We start from the raw sequence: 17,947 nt of genomic DNA, 5'->3' as shown, positions 1-17,947 counted from the left end.
ACCTGTTTTCCCAGCACGGAGACCTTGAGTTCTATAAGATAAAGCCATAAACATGTGTATCCGAGTCTTCTATCAAAAGTTACAGCTATTTATATGAAGTTGTACAAAATAGCTTTCTTTCGCCAAGACAGTGCGTTTCTCACTGTTACATGCATTTTGAATGGGGAACTCGACCGAAACAAAGTATAAGTTTTCATTATGTGAATAACTTGGAAATCTTAGCTCAAACAGCTGCAAAACCTGTTTTCCCAGCACGGAGACCTTGAGTTCTATAAGATAAAGCCATAAACATGTGTATCCGAGTCTTCTATCAAAAGTTACAGCTATTTCTATGAAGTTGTACAAAAACGCTTTCTTTCGCCAAGACAGTGCGTTTCTCACTGTTACATGCATTTTGAATGGGGAACTCGACCGAAACAAAGTATAGGTTTTCATTATGTGAATAACTTGGAAATCTTAGCTCAAACAGCTGCAAAACCTGTTTTCCCAGCACGGAGACCTTGAGTTCTATAAGATAAAGCCATAAACATGTGTATCCGAGTCTTCTATCAAAAGTTACAGCTATTTATATGAAGTTGTACAAAAACGCTTTCTTTCGCCAAGACAGTGCGTTTCTCACTGTTACATGCATTTGAATGGGGAACTCGACCGAAACAAAGTATAGGTTTTCATTATGTGAATAACTTGGAAATCTTAGCTCAAACAGCTGCAAAACCTGTTTTCCCAGCACGGAGACCTTGAGTTCTATAAGATAAAGCCATAAACATGTGTATCCGAGTCTTCTATCAAAAGTTACAGCTATTTCTATGAAGTTGTACAAAAACGCTTTCTTTCGCCAAGACAGTGCGTTTCTCACTGTTACATGCATTTTGAATGGGGAACTCGACCGAAACAAAGTATAGGTTTTCATTATGTGAATAACTTGGAAATCTTAGCTCAAACAGCTGCAAAACCTGTTTTCCCAGCACGGAGACCTTGAGTTCTATAAGATAAAGCCATAAACATGTGTATCCGAGTCTTCTATCAAAAGTTACAGCTATTTATATGAAGTTGTACAAAAACGCTTTCTTTCGCCAAGACAGTGCGTTTCTCACTGTTACATGCATTTGAATGGGGAACTCGACCGAAACAAAGTATAGGTTTTCATTATGTGAATAACTTGGAAATCTTAGCTCAAACAGCTGCAAAACCTGTTTTCCCAGCACGGAGACCTTGAGTTCTATAAGATAAAGCCATAAACATGTGTATCCGAGTCTTCTATCAAAAGTTACAGCTATTTATATGAAGTTGTACAAAAACGCTTTCTTTCGCCAAGACAGTGCGTTTCTCACTGTTACATGCATTTGAATGGGGAACTCGACCGAAACAAAGTACAAGTTTTCATTATGTGAATAACTTGGAAATCTTAGCTCAAACAGCTGCAAAACCTGTTTTCCCAGCACGAAGACCTTGAGTTCTATAAGATAAAGCCATAAACATGTGTATCCGAGTCTTCTATCAAAAGTTACAGCTATTTCTATGAAGTTGTACAAAAACGCTTTCTTTCGCCAAGACAGTGCGTTTCTCACTGTTACATGCATTTTGAATGGGGAACTCGACCGAAACAAAGTATAGGTTTTCATTATGTGAATAACTTGGAAATCTTAGGTCAAACAGCTGCAAAACCTGTTTTCCCAGCACGGAGACCTTGAGTTCTATAATATAAGGCCATAAACATGTTTGTCTGAGTCTTCTATCAAAAGTTACAGCTATTTCTATGAAGTTGTACAAAAACGCTTTCTTTCGCCAAGACAGTGCGTTTCTCACTGTTACATGCATTTTGAATGGGGAACCCGACCGAAACAAAGTATAGGTTTTCATTATGTGAATAACTTGGAAATCTTAGCTCAAACAGCTGCAAAACCTGTTTTCCCAGCACGGAGACCTTGAGTTCTATAAGATAAAGCCATAAACATGTGTATCCGAGTCTTCTATCAAAAGTTACAGCTATTTCTATGAAGTTGTACAAAAACGCTTTCTTTCGCCAAGACAGTGCGTTTCTCACTGTTACATGCATTTGAATGGGGAACTCGACCGAAACAAAGTACAAGTTTTCATTATGTGAATAACTTGGAAATCTTAGCTCAAACAGCTGCAAAACCTGTTTTCCCAGCACGGAGACCTTGAGTTCTATAAGATAAAGCCATAAACATGTGTATCCGAGTCTTCTATCAAAAGTTACAGCTATTTCTATGAAGTTGTACAAAAACGCTTTCTTTCGCCAAGACAGTGCGTTTCTCACTGTTACATGCATTTGAATGGGGAACTCGACCGAAACAAAGTATAAGTTTTCATTATGTGAATAACTTGGAAATCTTAGCTCAAACAGCTGCAAAACCTGTTTTCCCAGCACGGAGACCTTGAGTTCTATAAGATAAAGCCATAAACATGTGTATCCGAGTCTTCTATCAAAAGTTACAGCTATTTCTATGAAGTTGTACAAAAACGCTTTCTTTCGCCAAGACAGTGCGTTTCTCACTGTTACATGCATTTTGAATGGGGAACTCGACCGAAACAAAGTATAGGTTTTCATTATGTGAATAACTTGGAAATCTTAGCTCAAACAGCTGCAAAACCTGTTTTCCCAGCACGGAGACCTTGAGTTCTATAAGATAAAGCCATAAACATGTGTATCCGAGTCTTCTATCAAAAGTTACAGCTATTTATATGAAGTTGTACAAAAACGCTTTCTTTCGCCAAGACAGTGCGTTTCTCACTGTTACATGCATTTGAATGGGGAACTCGACCGAAACAAAGTATAAGTTTTCATTATGTGAATAACTTGGAAATCTTAGGTCAAACAGCTGCAAAACCTGTTTTCCCAGCACGGAGACCTTGAGTTCTATAATATAAGGCCATAAACATGTTTGTCTGAGTCTTCTATCAAAAGTTACAGCTATTTCTATGAAGTTGTACAAAAACGCTTTCTTTCGCCAAGACAGTGCGTTTCTCACTGTTACATGCATTTTGAATGGGGAACCCGACCGAAACAAAGTATAGGTTTTCATTATGTGAATAACTTGGAAATCTTAGGTCAAACAGCTGCAAAACCTGTTTTCCCAGCACGGAGACCTTGAGTTCTATAATATAAGGCCATAAACATGTTTGTCTGAGTCTTCTATCAAAAGTTACAGCTATTTCTATGAAGTTGTACAAAAACGCTTTCTTTCGCCAAGACAGTGCGTTTCTCACTGTTACATGCATTTTGAATGGGGAACCCGACCGAAACAAAGTATAGGTTTTCATTATGTGAATAACTTGGAAATCTTAGCTCAAACAGCTGCAAAACCTGTTTTCCCAGCACGGAGACCTTGAGTTCTATAAGATAAAGCCATAAACATGTGTATCCGAGTCTTCTATCAAAAGTTACAGCTATTTCTATGAAGTTGTACAAAAACGCTTTCTTTCGCCAAGACAGTGCGTTTCTCACTGTTACATGCATTTGAATGGGGAACTCGACCGAAACAAAGTATAAGTTTTCATTATGTGAATAACTTGGAAATCTTAGCTCAAACAGCTGCAAAACCTGTTTTCCCAGCACGGAGACCTTGAGTTCTATAATATAAGGCCATAAACATGTTTGTCTGAGTCTTCTATCAAAAGTTACAGCTATTTCTATGAAGTTGTACAAAAACGCTTTCTTTCGCCAAGACAGTGCGTTTCTCACTGTTACATGCATTTTGAATGGGGAACCCGACCGAAACAAAGTATAGGTTTTCATTATGTGAATAACTTGGAAATCTTAGCTCAAACAGCTGCAAAACCTGTTTTCCCAGCACGGAGACCTTGAGTTCTATAAGATAAAGCCATAAACATGTGTATCCGAGTCTTCTATCAAAAGTTACAGCTATTTATATGAAGTTGTACAAAAACGCTTTCTTTCGCCAAGACAGTGCGTTTCTCACTGTTACATGCATTTGAATGGGGAACTCGACCGAAACAAAGTATAAGTTTTCATTATGTGAATAACTTGGAAATCTTAGCTCAAACAGCTGCAAAACCTGTTTTCCCAGCACGGAGACCTTGAGTTCTATAATATAAGGCCATAAACATGTTTGTCTGAGTCTTCTATCAAAAGTTACAGCTATTTCTATGAAGTTGTACAAAAACGCTTTCTTTCGCCAAGACAGTGCGTTTCTCACTGTTACATGCATTTGAATGGGGAACTCGACCGAAACAAAGTATAGGTTTTCATTATGTGAATAACTTGGAAATCTTAGCTCAAACAGCTGCAAAACCTGTTTTCCCAGCACGGAGACCTTGAGTTCTATAAGATAAAGCCATAAACATGTGTATCCGAGTCTTCTATCAAAAGTTACAGCTATTTATATGAAGTTGTACAAAATAGCTTTCTTTCGCCAAGACAGTGCGTTTCTCACTGTTACATGCATTTTGAATGGGGAACTCGACCGAAACAAAGTATAAGTTTTCATTATGTGAATAACTTGGAAATCTTAGCTCAAACAGCTGCAAAACCTGTTTTCCCAGCACGGAGACCTTGAGTTCTATAAGATAAAGCCATAAACATGTGTATCCGAGTCTTCTATCAAAAGTTACAGCTATTTCTATGAAGTTGTACAAAAACGCTTTCTTTCGCCAAGACAGTGCGTTTCTCACTGTTACATGCATTTGAATGGGGAACTCGACCGAAACAAAGTACAAGTTTTCATTATGTGAATAACTTGGAAATCTTAGCTCAAACAGCTGCAAAACCTGTTTTCCCAGCACGGAGACCTTGAGTTCTATAAGATAAAGCCATAAACATGTGTATCCGAGTCTTCTATCAAAAGTTACAGCTATTTCTATGAAGTTGTACAAAAACGCTTTCTTTCGCCAAGACAGTGCGTTTCTCACTGTTACATGCATTTGAATGGGGAACTCGACCGAAACAAAGTACAAGTTTTCATTATGTGAATAACTTGGAAATCTTAGCTCAAACAGCTGCAAAACCTGTTTTCCCAGCACGGAGACCTTGAGTTCTATAAGATAAAGCCATAAACATGTGTATCCGAGTCTTCTATCAAAAGTTACAGCTATTTCTATGAAGTTGTACAAAAACGCTTTCTTTCGCCAAGACAGTGCGTTTCTCACTGTTACATGCATTTGAATGGGGAACTCGACCGAAACAAAGTATAAGTTTTCATTATGTGAATAACTTGGAAATCTTAGCTCAAACAGCTGCAAAACCTGTTTTCCCAGCACGGAGACCTTGAGTTCTATAATATAAGGCCATAAACATGTTTGTCTGAGTCTTCTATCAAAAGTTACAGCTATTTCTATGAAGTTGTACAAAAACGCTTTCTTTCGCCAAGACAGTGCGTTTCTCACTGTTACATGCATTTGAATGGGGAACTCGACCGAAACAAAGTATAGGTTTTCATTATGTGAATAACTTGGAAATCTTAGGTCAAACAGCTGCAAAACCTGTTTTCCCAGCACGGAGACCTTGAGTTCTATAAGATAAAGCCATAAACATGTGTATCCGAGTCTTCTATCAAAAGTTACAGCTATTTCTATGAAGTTGTACAAAAACGCTTTCTTTCGCCAAGACAGTGCGTTTCTCACTGTTACATGCATTTTGAATGGGGAACTCGACCGAAACAAAGTATAGGTTTTCATTATGTGAATAACTTGGAAATCTTAGCTCAAACAGCTGCAAAACCTGTTTTCCCAGCACGGAGACCTTGAGTTCTATAAGATAAAGCCATAAACATGTGTATCCGAGTCTTCTATCAAAAGTTACAGCTATTTATATGAAGTTGTACAAAAACGCTTTCTTTCGCCAAGACAGTGCGTTTCTCACTGTTACATGCATTTGAATGGGGAACTCGACCGAAACAAAGTACAAGTTTTCATTATGTGAATAACTTGGAAATCTTAGCTCAAACAGCTGCAAAACCTGTTTTCCCAGCACGGAGACCTTGAGTTCTATAAGATAAAGCCATAAACATGTGTATCCGAGTCTTCTATCAAAAGTTACAGCTATTTCTATGAAGTTGTACAAAAACGCTTTCTTTCGCCAAGACAGTGCGTTTCTCACTGTTACATGCATTTGAATGGGGAACCCGACCGAAACAAAGTACAAGTTTTCATTATGTGAATAACTTGGAAATCTTAGCTCAAACAGCTGCAAAACCTGTTTTCCCAGCACGGAGACCTTGAGTTCTATAAGATAAAGCCATAAACATGTGTATCCGAGTCTTCTATCAAAAGTTACAGCTATTTCTATGAAGTTGTACAAAAACGCTTTCTTTCGCCAAGACAGTGCGTTTCTCACTGTTACATGCATTTGAATGGGGAACTCGACCGAAGCAAAGTACAAGTTTTCATTATGTGAATAACTTGGAAATCTTAGCTCAAACAGCTGCAAAACCTGTTTTCCCAGCACGGAGACCTTGAGTTCTATAAGATAAAGCCATAAACATGTGTATCCGAGTCTTCTATCAAAAGTTACAGCTATTTCTATGAAGTTGTACAAAAACGCTTTCTTTCGCCAAGACAGTGCGTTTCTCACTGTTACATGCATTTGAATGGGGAACTCGACCGAAACAAAGTATAAGTTTTCATTATGTGAATAACTTGGAAATCTTAGCTCAAACAGCTGCAAAACCTGTTTTCCCAGCACGAAGACCTTGAGTTCTATAAGATAAAGCCATAAACATGTGTATCCGAGTCTTCTATCAAAAGTTACAGCTATTTCTATGAAGTTGTACAAAAACGCTTTCTTTCGCCAAGACAGTGCGTTTCTCACTGTTACATGCATTTTGAATGGGGAACCCGACCGAAACAAAGTATAGGTTTTCATTATGTGAATAACTTGGAAATCTTAGCTCAAACAGCTGCAAAACCTGTTTTCCCAGCACGGAGACCTTGAGTTCTATAAGATAAAGCCATAAACATGTGTATCCGAGTCTTCTATCAAAAGTTACAGCTATTTATATGAAGTTGTACAAAATAGCTTTCTTTCGCCAAGACAGTGCGTTTCTCACTGTTACATGCATTTTGAATGGGGAACTCGACCGAAACAAAGTATAAGTTTTCATTATGTGAATAACTTGGAAATCTTAGCTCAAACAGCTGCAAAACCTGTTTTCCCAGCACGGAGACCTTGAGTTCTATAAGATAAAGCCATAAACATGTGTATCCGAGTCTTCTATCAAAAGTTACAGCTATTTCTATGAAGTTGTACAAAAACGCTTTCTTTCGCCAAGACAGTGCGTTTCTCACTGTTACATGCATTTTGAATGGGGAACTCGACCGAAACAAAGTATAGGTTTTCATTATGTGAATAACTTGGAAATCTTAGCTCAAACAGCTGCAAAACCTGTTTTCCCAGCACGGAGACCTTGAGTTCTATAAGATAAAGCCATAAACATGTGTATCCGAGTCTTCTATCAAAAGTTACAGCTATTTATATGAAGTTGTACAAAAACGCTTTCTTTCGCCAAGACAGTGCGTTTCTCACTGTTACATGCATTTGAATGGGGAACTCGACCGAAACAAAGTACAAGTTTTCATTATGTGAATAACTTGGAAATCTTAGCTCAAACAGCTGCAAAACCTGTTTTCCCAGCACGGAGACCTTGAGTTCTATAAGATAAAGCCATAAACATGTGTATCCGAGTCTTCTATCAAAAGTTACAGCTATTTCTATGAAGTTGTACAAAAACGCTTTCTTTCGCCAAGACAGTGCGTTTCTCACTGTTACATGCATTTGAATGGGGAACTCGACCGAAACAAAGTACAAGTTTTCATTATGTGAATAACTTGGAAATCTTAGCTCAAACAGCTGCAAAACCTGTTTTCCCAGCACGGAGACCTTGAGTTCTATAAGATAAAGCCATAAACATGTGTATCCGAGTCTTCTATCAAAAGTTACAGCTATTTCTATGAAGTTGTACAAAAACGCTTTCTTTCGCCAAGACAGTGCGTTTCTCACTGTTACATGCATTTGAATGGGGAACTCGACCGAAACAAAGTATAAGTTTTCATTATGTGAATAACTTGGAAATCTTAGGTCAAACAGCTGCAAAACCTGTTTTCCCAGCACGGAGACCTTGAGTTCTATAATATAAGGCCATAAACATGTTTGTCTGAGTCTTCTATCAAAAGTTACAGCTATTTCTATGAAGTTGTACAAAAACGCTTTCTTTCGCCAAGACAGTGCGTTTCTCACTGTTACATGCATTTTGAATGGGGAACCCGACCGAAACAAAGTATAGGTTTTCATTATGTGAATAACTTGGAAATCTTAGCTCAAACAGCTGCAAAACCTGTTTTCCCAGCACGGAGACCTTGAGTTCTATAAGATAAAGCCATAAACATGTGTATCCGAGTCTTCTATCAAAAGTTACAGCTATTTATATGAAGTTGTACAAAATAGCTTTCTTTCGCCAAGACAGTGCGTTTCTCACTGTTACATGCATTTTGAATGGGGAACTCGACCGAAACAAAGTATAAGTTTTCATTATGTGAATAACTTGGAAATCTTAGCTCAAACAGCTGCAAAACCTGTTTTCCCAGCACGGAGACCTTGAGTTCTATAAGATAAAGCCATAAACATGTGTATCCGAGTCTTCTATCAAAAGTTACAGCTATTTCTATGAAGTTGTACAAAAACGCTTTCTTTCGCCAAGACAGTGCGTTTCTCACTGTTACATGCATTTTGAATGGGGAACTCGACCGAAACAAAGTATAGGTTTTCATTATGTGAATAACTTGGAAATCTTAGCTCAAACAGCTGCAAAACCTGTTTTCCCAGCACGGAGACCTTGAGTTCTATAAGATAAAGCCATAAACATGTGTATCCGAGTCTTCTATCAAAAGTTACAGCTATTTATATGAAGTTGTACAAAAACGCTTTCTTTCGCCAAGACAGTGCGTTTCTCACTGTTACATGCATTTGAATGGGGAACTCGACCGAAACAAAGTATAGGTTTTCATTATGTGAATAACTTGGAAATCTTAGCTCAAACAGCTGCAAAACCTGTTTTCCCAGCACGGAGACCTTGAGTTCTATAAGATAAAGCCATAAACATGTGTATCCGAGTCTTCTATCAAAAGTTACAGCTATTTATATGAAGTTGTACAAAAACGCTTTCTTTCGCCAAGACAGTGCGTTTCTCACTGTTACATGCATTTGAATGGGGAACTCGACCGAAACAAAGTACAAGTTTTCATTATGTGAATAACTTGGAAATCTTAGCTCAAACAGCTGCAAAACCTGTTTTCCCAGCACGGAGACCTTGAGTTCTATAAGATAAAGCCATAAACATGTGTATCCGAGTCTTCTATCAAAAGTTACAGCTATTTCTATGAAGTTGTACAAAAACGCTTTCTTTCGCCAAGACAGTGCGTTTCTCACTGTTACATGCATTTGAATGGGGAACTCGACCGAAACAAAGTACAAGTTTTCATTATGTGAATAACTTGGAAATCTTAGCTCAAACAGCTGCAAAACCTGTTTTCCCAGCACGGAGACCTTGAGTTCTATAAGATAAAGCCATAAACATGTGTATCCGAGTCTTCTATCAAAAGTTACAGCTATTTCTATGAAGTTGTACAAAAACGCTTTCTTTCGCCAAGACAGTGCGTTTCTCACTGTTACATGCATTTTGAATGGGGAACTCGACCGAAACAAAGTATAGGTTTTCATTATGTGAATAACTTGGAAATCTTAGCTCAAACAGCTGCAAAACCTGTTTTCCCAGCACGGAGACCTTGAGTTCTATAAGATAAAGCCATAAACATGTGTATCCGAGTCTTCTATCAAAAGTTACAGCTATTTATATGAAGTTGTACAAAATAGCTTTCTTTCGCCAAGACAGTGCGTTTCTCACTGTTACATGCATTTTGAATGGGGAACTCGACCGAAACAAAGTATAAGTTTTCATTATGTGAATAACTTGGAAATCTTAGCTCAAACAGCTGCAAAACCTGTTTTCCCAGCACGGAGACCTTGAGTTCTATAAGATAAAGCCATAAACATGTGTATCCGAGTCTTCTATCAAAAGTTACAGCTATTTCTATGAAGTTGTACAAAAACGCTTTCTTTCGCCAAGACAGTGCGTTTCTCACTGTTACATGCATTTTGAATGGGGAACTCGACCGAAACAAAGTATAGGTTTTCATTATGTGAATAACTTGGAAATCTTAGCTCAAACAGCTGCAAAACCTGTTTTCCCAGCACGGAGACCTTGAGTTCTATAAGATAAAGCCATAAACATGTGTATCCGAGTCTTCTATCAAAAGTTACAGCTATTTATATGAAGTTGTACAAAAACGCTTTCTTTCGCCAAGACAGTGCGTTTCTCACTGTTACATGCATTTGAATGGGGAACTCGACCGAAACAAAGTATAGGTTTTCATTATGTGAATAACTTGGAAATCTTAGCTCAAACAGCTGCAAAACCTGTTTTCCCAGCACGGAGACCTTGAGTTCTATAAGATAAAGCCATAAACATGTGTATCCGAGTCTTCTATCAAAAGTTACAGCTATTTATATGAAGTTGTACAAAAACGCTTTCTTTCGCCAAGACAGTGCGTTTCTCACTGTTACATGCATTTGAATGGGGAACTCGACCGAAACAAAGTACAAGTTTTCATTATGTGAATAACTTGGAAATCTTAGCTCAAACAGCTGCAAAACCTGTTTTCCCAGCACGGAGACCTTGAGTTCTATAAGATAAAGCCATAAACATGTGTATCCGAGTCTTCTATCAAAAGTTACAGCTATTTCTATGAAGTTGTACAAAAACGCTTTCTTTCGCCAAGACAGTGCGTTTCTCACTGTTACATGCATTTGAATGGGGAACTCGACCGAAACAAAGTACAAGTTTTCATTATGTGAATAACTTGGAAATCTTAGCTCAAACAGCTGCAAAACCTGTTTTCCCAGCACGGAGACCTTGAGTTCTATAAGATAAAGCCATAAACATGTGTATCCGAGTCTTCTATCAAAAGTTACAGCTATTTCTATGAAGTTGTACAAAAACGCTTTCTTTCGCCAAGACAGTGCGTTTCTCACTGTTACATGCATTTGAATGGGGAACTCGACCGAAACAAAGTATAAGTTTTCATTATGTGAATAACTTGGAAATCTTAGCTCAAACAGCTGCAAAACCTGTTTTCCCAGCACGGAGACCTTGAGTTCTATAATATAAGGCCATAAACATGTTTGTCTGAGTCTTCTATCAAAAGTTACAGCTATTTCTATGAAGTTGTACAAAAACGCTTTCTTTCGCCAAGACAGTGCGTTTCTCACTGTTACATGCATTTGAATGGGGAACTCGACCGAAACAAAGTATAGGTTTTCATTATGTGAATAACTTGGAAATCTTAGGTCAAACAGCTGCAAAACCTGTTTTCCCAGCACGGAGACCTTGAGTTCTATAATATAAGGCCATAAACATGTTTGTCTGAGTCTTCTATCAAAAGTTACAGCTATTTCTATGAAGTTGTACAAAAACGCTTTCTTTCGCCAAGACAGTGCGTTTCTCACTGTTACATGCATTTTGAATGGGGAACCCGACCGAAACAAAGTATAGGTTTTCATTATGTGAATAACTTGGAAATCTTAGCTCAAACAGCTGCAAAACCTGTTTTCCCAGCACGGAGACCTTGAGTTCTATAAGATAAAGCCATAAACATGTGTATCCGAGTCTTCTATCAAAAGTTACAGCTATTTCTATGAAGTTGTACAAAAACGCTTTCTTTCGCCAAGACAGTGCGTTTCTCACTGTTACATGCATTTGAATGGGGAACTCGACCGAAACAAAGTATAAGTTTTCATTATGTGAATAACTTGGAAATCTTAGCTCAAACAGCTGCAAAACCTGTTTTCCCAGCACGGAGACCTTGAGTTCTATAATATAAGGCCATAAACATGTTTGTCTGAGTCTTCTATCAAAAGTTACAGCTATTTCTATGAAGTTGTACAAAAACGCTTTCTTTCGCCAAGACAGTGCGTTTCTCACTGTTACATGCATTTTGAATGGGGAACCCGACCGAAACAAAGTATAGGTTTTCATTATGTGAATAACTTGGAAATCTTAGCTCAAACAGCTGCAAAACCTGTTTTCCCAGCACGGAGACCTTGAGTTCTATAAGATAAAGCCATAAACATGTGTATCCGAGTCTTCTATCAAAAGTTACAGCTATTTATATGAAGTTGTACAAAAACGCTTTCTTTCGCCAAGACAGTGCGTTTCTCACTGTTACATGCATTTGAATGGGGAACTCGACCGAAACAAAGTATAGGTTTTCATTATGTGAATAACTTGGAAATCTTAGCTCAAACAGCTGCAAAACCTGTTTTCCCAGCACGGAGACCTTGAGTTCTATAAGATAAAGCCATAAACATGTGTATCCGAGTCTTCTATCAAAAGTTACAGCTATTTATATGAAGTTGTACAAAATAGCTTTCTTTCGCCAAGACAGTGCGTTTCTCACTGTTACATGCATTTTGAATGGGGAACTCGACCGAAACAAAGTATAAGTTTTCATTATGTGAATAACTTGGAAATCTTAGCTCAAACAGCTGCAAAACCTGTTTTCCCAGCACGGAGACCTTGAGTTCTATAAGATAAAGCCATAAACATGTGTATCCGAGTCTTCTATCAAAAGTTACAGCTATTTCTATGAAGTTGTACAAAAACGCTTTCTTTCGCCAAGACAGTGCGTTTCTCACTGTTACATGCATTTTGAATGGGGAACTCGACCGAAACAAAGTATAGGTTTTCATTATGTGAATAACTTGGAAATCTTAGCTCAAACAGCTGCAAAACCTGTTTTCCCAGCACGGAGACCTTGAGTTCTATAAGATAAAGCCATAAACATGTGTATCCGAGTCTTCTATCAAAAGTTACAGCTATTTATATGAAGTTGTACAAAAACGCTTTCTTTCGCCAAGACAGTGCGTTTCTCACTGTTACATGCATTTGAATGGGGAACTCGACCGAAACAAAGTATAGGTTTTCATTATGTGAATAACTTGGAAATCTTAGCTCAAACAGCTGCAAAACCTGTTTTCCCAGCACGGAGACCTTGAGTTCTATAAGATAAAGCCATAAACATGTGTATCCGAGTCTTCTATCAAAAGTTACAGCTATTTATATGAAGTTGTACAAAAACGCTTTCTTTCGCCAAGACAGTGCGTTTCTCACTGTTACATGCATTTGAATGGGGAACTCGACCGAAACAAAGTACAAGTTTTCATTATGTGAATAACTTGGAAATCTTAGCTCAAACAGCTGCAAAACCTGTTTTCCCAGCACGGAGACCTTGAGTTCTATAAGATAAAGCCATAAACATGTGTATCCGAGTCTTCTATCAAAAGTTACAGCTATTTCTATGAAGTTGTACAAAAACGCTTTCTTTCGCCAAGACAGTGCGTTTCTCACTGTTACATGCATTTGAATGGGGAACTCGACCGAAACAAAGTACAAGTTTTCATTATGTGAATAACTTGGAAATCTTAGCTCAAACAGCTGCAAAACCTGTTTTCCCAGCACGGAGACCTTGAGTTCTATAAGATAAAGCCATAAACATGTGTATCCGAGTCTTCTATCAAAAGTTACAGCTATTTCTATGAAGTTGTACAAAAACGCTTTCTTTCGCCAAGACAGTGCGTTTCTCACTGTTACATGCATTTGAATGGGGAACTCGACCGAAACAAAGTATAAGTTTTCATTATGTGAATAACTTGGAAATCTTAGCTCAAACAGCTGCAAAACCTGTTTTCCCAGCACGGAGACCTTGAGTTCTATAATATAAGGCCATAAACATGTTTGTCTGAGTCTTCTATCAAAATTTACAGCTATTTCTATGAAGTTGTACAAAAACGCTTTCTTTCGCCAAGACAGTGCGTTTCTCACTGTTACATGCATTTGAATGGGGAACTCGACCGAAACAAAGTATAGGTTTTCATTATGTGAATAACTTGGAAATCTTAGGTCAAACAGCTGCAAAACCTGTTTTCCCAGCACGGAGACCTTGAGTTCTATAAGATAAAGCCATAAACATGTGTATCCGAGTCTTCTATCAAAAGTTACAGCTATTTCTATGAAGTTGTACAAAAACGCTTTCTTTCGCCAAGACAGTGTGTTTCTCACTGTTACATGCATTTTGAATGGGGAACTCGACCGAAACAAAGTATAGGTTTTCATTATGTGAATAACTTGGAAATCTTAGCTCAAACAGCTGCAAAACCTGTTTTCCCAGCACGGAGACCTTGAGTTCTATAAGATAAAGCCATAAACATGTGTATCCGAGTCTTCTATCAAAAGTTACAGCTATTTATATGAAGTTGTACAAAAACGCTTTCTTTCGCCAAGACAGTGCGTTTCTCACTGTTACATGCATTTGAATGGGGAACTCGACCGAAACAAAGTACAAGTTTTCATTATGTGAATAACTTGGAAATCTTAGCTCAAACAGCTGCAAAACCTGTTTTCCCAGCACGGAGACCTTGAGTTCTATAAGATAAAGCCATAAACATGTGTATCCGAGTCTTCTATCAAAAGTTACAGCTATTTCTATGAAGTTGTACAAAAACGCTTTCTTTCGCCAAGACAGTGCGTTTCTCACTGTTACATGCATTTGAATGGGGAACTCGACCGAAACAAAGTACAAGTTTTCATTATGTGAATAACTTGGAAATCTTAGCTCAAACAGCTGCAAAACCTGTTTTCCCAGCACGGAGACCTTGAGTTCTATAAGATAAAGCCATAAACATGTGTATCCGAGTCTTCTATCAAAAGTTACAGCTATTTCTATGAAGTTGTACAAAAACGCTTTCTTTCGCCAAGACAGTGCGTTTCTCACTGTTACATGCATTTGAATGGGGAACTCGACCGAAACAAAGTATAAGTTTTCATTATGTGAATAACTTGGAAATCTTAGGTCAAACAGCTGCAAAACCTGTTTTCCCAGCACGGAGACCTTGAGTTCTATAATATAAGGCCATAAACATGTTTGTCTGAGTCTTCTATCAAAAGTTACAGCTATTTCTATGAAGTTGTACAAAAACGCTTTCTTTCGCCAAGACAGTGCGTTTCTCACTGTTACATGCATTTTGAATGGGGAACCCGACCGAAACAAAGTATAGGTTTTCATTATGTGAATAACTTGGAAATCTTAGCTCAAACAGCTGCAAAACCTGTTTTCCCAGCACGGAGACCTTGAGTTCTATAAGATAAAGCCATAAACATGTGTATCCGAGTCTTCTATCAAAAGTTACAGCTATTTATATGAAGTTGTACAAAAACGCTTTCTTTCGCCAAGACAGTGCGTTTCTCACTGTTACATGCATTTGAATGGGGAACTCGACCGAAACAAAGTATAGGTTTTCATTATGTGAATAACTTGGAAATCTTAGCTCAAACAGCTGCAAAACCTGTTTTCCCAGCACGGAGACCTTGAGTTCTATAAGATAAAGCCATAAACATGTGTATCCGAGTCTTCTATCAAAAGTTACAGCTATTTATATGAAGTTGTACAAAATAGCTTTCTTTCGCCAAGACAGTGCGTTTCTCACTGTTACATGCATTTTGAATGGGGAACTCGACCGAAACAAAGTATAAGTTTTCATTATGTGAATAACTTGGAAATCTTAGCTCAAACAGCTGCAAAACCTGTTTTCCCAGCACGGAGACCTTGAGTTCTATAAGATAAAGCCATAAACATGTGTATCCGAGTCTTCTATCAAAAGTTACAGCTATTTCTATGAAGTTGTACAAAAACGCTTTCTTTCGCCAAGACAGTGCGTTTCTCACTGTTACATGCATTTTGAATGGGGAACTCGACCGAAACAAAGTATAGGTTTTCATTATGTGAATAACTTGGAAATCTTAGCTCAAACAGCTGCAAAACCTGTTTTCCCAGCACGGAGACCTTGAGTTCTATAAGATAAAGCCATAAACATGTGTATCCGAGTCTTCTATCAAAAGTTACAGCTATTTATATGAAGTTGTACAAAAACGCTTTCTTTCGCCAAGACAGTGCGTTTCTCACTGTTACATGCATTTGAATGGGGAACTCGACCGAAACAAAGTATAGGTTTTCATTATGTGAATAACTTGGAAATCTTAGCTCAAACAGCTGCAAAACCTGTTTTCCCAGCACGGAGACCTTGAGTTCTATAAGATAAAGCCATAAACATGTGTATCCGAGTCTTCTATCAAAAGTTACAGCTATTTATATGAAGTTGTACAAAAACGCTTTCTTTCGCCAAGACAGTGCGTTTCTCACTGTTACATGCATTTGAATGGGGAACTCGACCGAAACAAAGTATAGGTTTTCATTATGTGAATAACTTGGAAATCTTAGCTCAAACAGCTGCAAAACCTGTTTTCCCAGCACGGAGACCTTGAGTTCTATAAGATAAAGCCATAAACATGTGTATCCGAGTCTTCTATCAAAAGTTACAGCTATTTATATGAAGTTGTACAAAAACGCTTTCTTTCGCCAAGACAGTGCGTTTCTCACTGTTACATGCATTTGAATGGGGAACTCGACCGAAACAAAGTACAAGTTTTCATTATGTGAATAACTTGGAAATCTTAGCTCAAACAGCTGCAAAACCTGTTTTCCCAGCACGGAGACCTTGAGTTCTATAAGATAAAGCCATAAACATGTGTATCCGAGTCTTCTATCAAAAGTTACAGCTATTTCTATGAAGTTGTACAAAAACGCTTTCTTTCGCCAAGACAGTGCGTTTCTCACTGTTACATGCATTTGAATGGGGAACTCGACCGAAACAAAGTACAAGTTTTCATTATGTGAATAACTTGGAAATCTTAGCTCAAACAGCTGCAAAACCTGTTTTCCCAGCACGGAGACCTTGAGTTCTATAAGATAAAGCCATAAACATGTGTATCCGAGTCTTCTATCAAAAGTTACAGCTATTTCTATGAAGTTGTACAAAAACGCTTTCTTTCGCCAAGACAGTGCGTTTCTCACTGTTACATGCATTTGAATGGGGAACTCGACCGAAACAAAGTATAAGTTTTCATTATGTGAATAACTTGGAAATCTTAGCTCAAACAGCTGCAAAACCTGTTTTCCCAGCACGGAGACCTTGAGTTCTATAATATAAGGCCATAAACATGTTTGTCTGAGTCTTCTATCAAAATTTACAGCTATTTCTATGAAGTTGTACAAAAACGCTTTCTTTCGCCAAGACAGTGCGTTTCTCACTGTTACATGCATTTGAATGGGGAACTCGACCGAAACAAAGTATAGGTTTTCATTATGTGAATAACTTGGAAATCTTAGGTCAAACAGCTGCAAAACCTGTTTTCCCAGCACGGAGACCTTGAGTTCTATAAGATAAAGCCATAAACATGTGTATCCGAGTCTTCTATCAAAAGTTACAGCTATTTCTATGAAGTTGTACAAAAACGCTTTCTTTCGCCAAGACAGTGTGTTTCTCACTGTTACATGCATTTTGAATGGGGAACTCGACCGAAACAAAGTATAGGTTTTCATTATGTGAATAACTTGGAAATCTTAGCTCAAACAGCTGCAAAACCTGTTTTCCCAGCACGGAGACCTTGAGTTCTATAAGATAAAGCCATAAACATGTGTATCCGAGTCTTCTATCAAAAGTTACAGCTATTTATATGAAGTTGTACAAAAACGCTTTCTTTCGCCAAGACAGTGCGTTTCTCACTGTTACATGCATTTGAATGGGGAACTCGACCGAAACAAAGTACAAGTTTTCATTATGTGAATAACTTGGAAATCTTAGCTCAAACAGCTGCAAAACCTGTTTTCCCAGCACGGAGACCTTGAGTTCTATAAGATAAAGCCATAAACATGTGTATCCGAGTCTTCTATCAAAAGTTACAGCTATTTCTATGAAGTTGTACAAAAACGCTTTCTTTCGCCAAGACAGTGCGTTTCTCAC

The sequence above is a fragment of the Rhamphochromis longiceps genome, linkage group LG2 (assembly GCF_057381845.1).
Source record: "Rhamphochromis longiceps isolate RC_006_pf linkage group LG2, R_longiceps_female_GT1.1, whole genome shotgun sequence".
Lineage (NCBI taxonomy): Eukaryota > Metazoa > Chordata > Actinopteri > Cichliformes > Cichlidae > Rhamphochromis > Rhamphochromis longiceps.
This window is presented reverse-complemented; position numbering follows the sequence as displayed.